We start from the raw sequence: 8,795 nt of genomic DNA on the forward strand, positions 1-8,795 counted from the left end.
GCTGTAACACGACAAACCATCTCATGTACTTAATCCCCGATCGATGAAGGCCAGTGTACCAGACCCCTTCTTCACTACACCATCTACCTGTGTCTCTACTCTCAGGAACTATGTACTTGTTCCCCTGGGTGTTTCTATTCTACAACACTCCCCAGGGCCCTGACATTCACTGTGTATATTCCGAAAATTTCAGTTTCTGTGCCTGTTCCTGTGCTGTAATGTACTGTTGTCACTTTGCCCATTTCTATTTTGAATTCTTTCTGCCATTCCTTTGCCCATATTCCCAGTTGATTGAGGTCCTGTTGTAACTTTAGACAAACTTCACAGTCCACATCAGAAATTTCAGTTTCTGTGCCTGTTCCGTACTGTTGTATGTTCTCAGAGAACATAACATTCTCCTGTTTAGAAGAATGAGAGGAGATCTCGGGGAAGCGCAAAATCGTTGGGCTCAACAGACAGGATGCAGGGAGGATGTTTCCCCTGTCTGAGGAGTTGAGGGTCAGGGGTCACTGTCACAGGATGGAGTGAACCCTCAGTGACTTCGCACACTCTGGATCTTTCAATGATTTCACGTTCCCTGGCCCCGAGCATCTTATTTTCACTGTGGATGTCTAGTCCCTGTACACCTTCATCCACCAGCAGGAAGGCCTCAGAGCTCTCTCTTTCTTTCTGGACACCCGTCCCAACCAGTTCCCTTCCACCACCACTCTCCTCCGTCTAACGGAACTTGTCCTCACTCTTAATAATTTCTGTAATTTCCACCGTCTCCAACAGGATCCCACCACCAAGCACATCTTTCCCTCTCCCCCACTTTCTGCTTTCAGCAGGGATCACTCCCTACACGACTCACGTCCATTCGTCCCTTCCCACTGAACTCCCTCCTGGCACTTCCAGGTGAGGCGACACTTCACCTGTGTGTCAGGTGGGGTCATACACTGTGTTTGGTGCCTCTGGTGTGGCCTGTACATCGGTGAGACCCGACATAGATTGGGAGTCTGCTTCACCAGAAAAAGCAGGATCTCCCAGTAGCCACCCATTTTAATTCCACTGCCTATTCCCATATGTCCATCGAGGGCCTCCTCTACTGTCGCAATGAGGCCACACTCAGTTGGAGGAGCAATATCGTATATTCCGTCTGGGTAGCCTCCAATCTGATGGCATGAACATCGATTTATCGAACTTCCAGTAATGGCCACCCCTCCTTCACCATTCCCCATGCCCATTTTCCCTCCCTCACTTCATCTCCTCGCCTGCCCATCGCCTCCCTCTGGTGCTCCTCCCACTTTTCTTCCATGGCCTCCTGTTCTCTCCTATAGAACTCACCCTTCTCCAGTCCTGTATCTCTTTCACCCAATCAACTTCCCAGCTTCCGGTTTCACCCATCACCTCGTGTTTCTCCCCCCGACCCCCCACCACCTTTTGACTGATTCCTCATGTTTTTTTCTCCAGTCCTGCTGAAGAGTCTCGGCCCGAAATGTCGACTGTACTTTTTTTCGTAGATGCTGCCTGCCCTGCTGAGTTTCTCCAGCATTTTGTGTGTGTTGCTCGGATTGAATTGAAATGACTTTATTTCTTACATCCTTCACATACATGTGGAGTAAAAATCTCCGTCTCAATGTGCAATCATAGTAATTTATAATGAACAGAACAGTCAGTGTGATGTTTGATGGCCCGATGGGAGAAGCTGCACTGGAGCCTGTTGGTCCTGGGGTTTATGCTGTGGTACCGCTTCCCGGATGGTGGCAGCTGGATTAGATTGTGGTCAGGGTGACTTGTGTCCCCAGTGATCCTACGGGCCCTTTTTACACACCTGTCCTTGTAAATGTCCTGAATCATGGGAAGTTCACACGTACGGATGTGCTGGGCTGTCGGCACCACTCTCTGCCGAATCCTGCGATTAAGAGAGGTACAGTTCCCATATACCAGTCAGGATGCTCTCAATTGTGCCCCTGCAGAAAGTTCTTAGGATTTGGGGTCCCATACCGAACTTCCTCAACCGTCTGAGGTGAAAGAGGCGCTGTTGTGTACAGACCACGTGAGTTCCTCAGTGACGTGGATGCTGAGGAACTTGAAGCTGTTTACCCTCTCAACCCCAGATCCAGTGATTCAATAGGGGTTAGCCTGTCTCCATCCCTCCTGTAATCCACGACCAGCTCCTTTGTTTTTGTGACATTGAGGGAGAGGTTGTTTTCTTGACACCACTGTATCAGAGAGATGACTCCTACCCTGTAGGTCACCTCGTTATTGTTTGAGATTAGGCCAATCAATGTCGTGTCGTCAGCAAATTTAATCAGCAGATTGGAGCTGTGGGTGTCGACACAGCTCTGAGGAGCTCGTGTGTTGAGAGTCGGAGGGGTGGAGGTGAGGGAGCTGCTGGCGATCTGACAGGAAGTCCAGGATCCAGATGCACAAGGCAGAGGTTTCTGAGCTGCCTGTCGAGCCTGGAGGGAATTGTGTTGAATGCTGTAGTCCAAGAACAGCATTCTCACATAAGCATCATTCTTCTCCAGATATGTAAGGACGGTATGTAGAGCAGTGGCTATTGCATCATCTGTTGATCGGTTGTGAATTGTAGGGGGTCCGGTGGGTGGTAGCAAGCTGTAGATGTAGTCCTTGAGCAAACTCTCAAAGCATTTGCTTATCATTGAGGTGAGTGCAACAGGACGTTAGTCGTTCGGGCATGTTACCTTGGTCTTGTTTGGTACAGGGACGATGGAGGATAATTTGAAGCAGGAAGGTGCTCCACACGGGGAGAGGGAGAGGCTAACAATTTCCAGCACTGCGGATTTTCCCTTGTTTCTCGTTTCACGGTGCAGGATCCCCACCTGCTGCTGGGAACCGGTACTGCAGGAAGAGCAGAACACAATGCTGTAACTCGGCTGGAATGTGGGCATTGGTAGCTGGGCCAACATTAACTGCCCACCGACTGCCCAGAAGAAAGTGGAAATGAGGTACTTGTGGCCCACTCATACACAGACAGATCGCTAAACCGAGGAAGGAATCAGAATCAAATCAGGTTTATTATCACCAGCATGTGTTGTGAAATTGTTAACTTAGCAGCAGCAGTTCAGTGCAATAGATAACATAGAAGAACAAAAACTAATAAGTAAATAAATAAGTAAATCAATTACAGTATACGTATAACCAAATAACAAAATAACCATATAACAATTACGGTACGGAAACAGACCATCTCGGCCCTTCTAGTCCGTGCCAACACTTACATTCACCTAGTTCCACTGGCCCGCACTCAGCCCATAAACCTCCATTCCTTTCCTGTCCATATTCCTATCCAATTTTACTTTAAATGACAATACCGAACCTGCCTCTACCATTTCTACTGGAAGCTCGTTCCACACAGCTACCACTCTCTAAGCAAAGAAATTCCCTCTCGTGTTACCCTTAAACTTTTGCCCCCTAATTCTCAAATCATGTCCTCTTGTTTCAATCTCCCCTACTCTCAATGGAAAATGCCTAACCACATCAACTCTATCTATCCCCCTCATAATTTTAAATTCCTCCAGCAAGTCCCCCCTCAACCTTAGTATCATCTGCATACTTACTAATCCAATTTACCACCCCATCATCCAGATCATTAATGTATATGACAAACAACATTGGACCCAATACTGATCCCTGAGGCACACCACTAGTCACTGGCGTCCAACCTGACAAACAGTTATCCACCACTACTCTCTGGCATCTCCCATCTAGCCACTGTTGAATCCATTTTGCTACTTCAATATTAATACCTAACGATTGAACCTTCCTAAATAACCTTCCGTGCGGAACCTTGTGAAAGGCCTTACTGAAGTCCATATAGACAACATCCACTGCTTTACCCTCGTCAACTTTCTTCGTAACCTCTTCAAAAATTTCAATAAGATTAGTCAAACATGACCTTCCACACACAAATCCATGCTGACTATTCCTAATCAGACCCTGTCTATCCAGATAATATTGACTAGATTAAAAATTGTGCAAAAGCAATTATATTAAAAAGTTGAGGTAGTGTTCACAGGGTCAGTGTCCATTTAGAAATCGAATGGGAGAGGGGCAGAAACTGTTCCTGAATCACTGAGTGTGTGCCCTCATGCTTCCATACCTCCTTCCTGATGGTAACAAGGAGAAGAATAACCCAATGTCCTGGGTGATGGGGGTCCATAATGATGGACGCTGCCTTTCTGAGGCACCGCTCCTTGAAAATGTTTTGAATACCATGGAGGCTAGTAGCCAAGATGGAGCTGACTAATTCTACAACTTTATGTTGCTGCTTTTGATCCCGTGCAGTCACACCGTCCCCAATCCAGACAGTGATGCAGCCCATCAGAATGCTCTCCATGGTACACCTATAGAAGTTTTCAACTGGTTTAGGTGACAAACCAAATCTCCTCAAAATCCCAATGAAAAATAGCTCCTGTTCTGGTTAGACCAGATTAGATCTTCTGAGATCTCGACACCCAGGAACCAATTGCTCACTCTCTCCACTTCTGATCCCTCTATGAGGATTGGTTCATGTTCCCTCGTCCTACCCTTTCTGAAGTCCACAATCAATTCTTTGGTCTTACTGACGTTGAGTGCAAGGTTGTTGCTATAACTGCACTCAACTAGCTGGAATATCTCACTCCTGTACTCCCTCTCGTCACCACCTGAGATCCTACCAACAATGGTTCTATCATCAGCAAATTCACAGATGGCATTTGAGCTTTACCCAGCCACACAGAGAAAGTAGAGCTGTGGGTGAGCACACGTCCCTGTTGTGTGCCAGCGTTGATCGTCAGCGAGGTGGAGATATTATTACCAATCCGCACATATTGTGGTCTTCCAGTTTGGAAGTCAATGATCCAGATGCAGAGGGAGGTACAGAGACTCAGGTTCCGTAGCTTATTGATCAGGACTGTAGGAATGATGGTGTTAAACGCTGAGCTACAGTGAATGAACAGCATCCTGACGGAGGTATTTGTATTGTCCGGGTGATCCAAGGCCATGTGGAGAGCCATTGAGATTGTGGGTGCTGTAGACCTATTGTGGCGATAGGCAAATTACAGCAGGTCCAGGTCCTTGCTGAGATAGGAGTTGAATCTAGCCACGACCAACCACTCAGTCACTGTCGATGTGAGTGCTACTGGACGATCGTCATTAAGGCAGCTCACACTACTCTTCTTGGGCACTGGTATAATTGTTGCCCTTTTGAAGCAGGTGGAAACTTCGCACCATAGCAACGAGAGGTTGAAAATGTACCTGCCAGTTGGTTGGCACAAGTTTTCAGAGCATGACCAGGTAGTCCAACAGGGCCTGCTGCCTGGCGAGGGTCCTCCCTCCGGAAAGCCAGCCTGACATCGGCCTCCGAGACAGAGATCACAGAGTCACCAGGTGCACCTTTCAAAGCGGGCATAGAAGGCGTTGAGCTCATCTGGTAGTGAAGCATCGGTGCCAGTCTTACTATGGGGTTTCACTTTGTAGGAAGTAATGTCCTGCGAACCCTGGCAGAGTTGCCATGCATCCGATGTTGCCTACAACTTTGCTCGGAATTGTTTCGTCACTCTTGAAACAGCCCTCCACAAGTCTGACTGGCTTTCTGGTTCAGACCTGGGCTGCCAAGACTCATACCACAGATCTAGCCCTCAGCAGACGACATACCTCCTGGTTCATCCACGGCTTTTGGTTTGGAAATGTACGGCAAATTTTAATAGGCACACACTCATCCACACAGGTTTTAATAAAGCCGGCATTAAACAACTGCGGCAGACTCATCTGGATTCGAAGATGGATCCCTGAATACAGTCCAGTCCACCGATTCAAAGCAGTCCTGTAGGTGCTCCTGTGCTTCCCTTGTCCAAACCTTCTTGGTCCTCACTGCTGGTGCTGCAGTCTTCAGTCTCTGCCTGTACTCCGGGAGTAGAAGTACAGACAGGTGATCAGACTTCCCGAAGTGAGGTTCTGCTGTTTCGTGTTTAGCACAGAATTCATTTCCTTCACTTCCACCATTCCCCCCACCCCCATTAAACTGTTTACTGCCTGGTCTTCTGTTAACTATCCTCTGTAAACCGTTCATGATGGGAAACTCTTCCGTTCACTCTCCCCTCGTCCTTTCTAGCTCACTTCCTTCACTGCTTTGTAAACCTGATGCAGAATTTAAGTTTTCTGCCATTGTCTGTGCCTGTATTGCTGCTGAAAGTGTTTCATTGCAACACATGAGCTGCTGGAGATGGTGGGGTGTCTGATTCCTCAGCGGGGTTAGGGGTCAGGCAGCATCTATGGAGGGAGATGGACAGTCATCATTTCCCCTCAAAACCCTTCCTCTGAACAGAACTGGACTGCCTGTTTCCCTCCACAGATACCGCCTGGCCCACTGACACTCCTCCAGCATTTTGTGTGTTGCTCTGGATTCCAGCATCTGCAGCCTGTGGTGCCTCCAGACTGTAACGATGCCTTGTACACAACACAATAAATTCGGCAGGACTTCACCTGATCTCTCTTTGCTTGGAGGACAGCCCTCTTCCCTCCTCCCCAGTCTTTTTGCACAATCAAAATCCCTCACTCCACACATGTCCTGTAGGGAGCATTCATTCCAGTCACATACCGACAGTGTGAGGTACCATTGCACGGGATCGGAAACCATCACAGAGGTTTGAAAACTCAGCCGGCTCCATCGTGGCACTAGCCTCCCCACCATTATGGAGATCTTCAAATGAGGCTGCCTCCAGAGTGTGGAGTCCATCATTAAAATCCTCGCCATCCAGGACAGGTTCTCCGATGCCATCAGGGGAAGGTACAGGAGCCTGAAGACACATTTGATGTTTTCGGGACACTCTGTTCTTTCCGCCATCACATTTCTGAATGGGCCATCAGCAGTCTCACTACTCTGCACCACGGATTTATTTCTTATTGTAACGTACAGTAAAATTATTTACTGCGCTCTCCTGCTGCCGCAGACCAATAAATTTCATAACATATGTCAGCGATAATAAACCTGATTCTGATTCTAGTTCTTGACCCACACTGGGAAATCCTGTCTTCCTAAAGTGCGGTGAGCAGAATTGGAACCAAGTCTCTATCGCTCAGCTGCGGAGACGTTCCCATTGTTTGTCATTTCCCTGCCAGAGTTTCTGTTCACAGCTTTTGCTCTCAGCTTTCCTGCCTTGCTCACCTGTCATCTCTTTCGGAAGAGATATGACTCACCAGTCTCCCCCACCCCCACGCATAGTGCTGATATATTTTTCTCTTGTCCCCTGTCTCACCCAATAACCTGGCATTCCATTTGTTAATCATTACAGCGCCTTGTGTGGGTTAAGTCTGGTAACACACGACTGTAATTCTATCCCGTTGCCTTCTCATTCTGAAACTTGACTTCCTTCAAAACCTGTTGACCTAAATTTGCTCTTCACTCTTTGACAGCCAGTTTCCAGTCAGCTGCTTTTCAAAGTGTCTTACTGTTGTACTTCAGGGACGATCGGTTCCCTTCCCTGGCCCATTTTGTCCCTCATCCTTCACTCCTGGGTCGGGTGGCTTGACGATCAGCGTAGCGGGGGAAACTCTGGGACGGTGATATTGCCAAGAATCTGAAGTCTCGTCCAGTCCAGAGGGGGTAAGGAAGGCAGCTGTCCTCCCTGAACAACATTTGTGAATTTAAATTGGCTTTCCCTGTCACACTGAAACATACAGTGAAATGGGTCGTTTGTGTCGGTCACCAACACATTCTGAGGCTGTGCTCCCGGCGAGAGTCACCACTCTTCTGGCCCCAACACAGCACGTCCACAACTTACTGACCCCAACCTATACATCGTTGGAATGTGGGAGGAAACTGGAGCATCCGGAGGAAACACACACGGTCACAGGAAGAATCTACAAACTCCTTACAGACAGCAGCGGGAATTGACCCCGGGCACAGGCTCTGAAATAGTGTTACGTTAACTACTGGGCTACTGTGACACCCGAATTGGGTGGATTTTTACAACAATCCTGTAAAAATGTCACTGTCACCAATGCTAGTGTTTACTTAAGGCAAGATTTAGTTGATATTACATCCTTAGTCAATAGTGATAAGGTTTGAATCCTTGTGAGATGGGTAAGAGTTAACAGGAATCTGAGGGACAGTGTTTTCACCTGGAGGGCAATCAGCATAAACCATAGGAAGTATTTCCCAGGTCAGCAATGGCTAATACGAGGGGGCATAATTTTAAGAAGAATGGAGGAAGGTCTGGGGGGTTGTCAGAGGTAGATTTTTACACAGAGATTGGTGGGTGCGTGGAACGCTCTGCAAGGGTGGTGGGGGAGGCAGATACATTCGGGGCATTTAAGATACTCAGACAAGCACGAGGATGAAAGAAAAGTGGAGAGCTATGTGGAAGGAAGGGTTCTGTTTATGGTAGAGCAGGCTAAAATGTCAGCACTCCATCATTAGCTGAAGCGCCTGTACTGTGTTGTATTTATGGAGAGAAATAAATAATCGATATTTTGAAAAATAAAGAAAACAATAAAATTTCTGTTGCAGTATTTTGTGTGTGAGTTGTACTGAATTTCCAGTGTCTCCAGAATCTCTTGTGTCACTGATTGCCCAAGACCTTTTGGAGAAGAGATACAGAACCCCAAGGATCCACACTCAATGATTCAGAAACAGCTTCTTCCCCTCCTCCATCAGAATTTTGAACGGTCCTATATGGACACAATATCCGTGAGCCCATGAACGATTCAGATTCCGATTCTTTTTATCACACCTACATCAAAACGTACAGAGACATGTGTCCTTTGTTTAAAGACCAACACAGCCGAGGATTTGCTGAGGCAGCTCGAAA

Source organism: Hemitrygon akajei, chromosome 2, assembly GCF_048418815.1.
Source record: "Hemitrygon akajei chromosome 2, sHemAka1.3, whole genome shotgun sequence".
NCBI classification, from domain to species: domain Eukaryota; kingdom Metazoa; phylum Chordata; class Chondrichthyes; order Myliobatiformes; family Dasyatidae; genus Hemitrygon; species Hemitrygon akajei.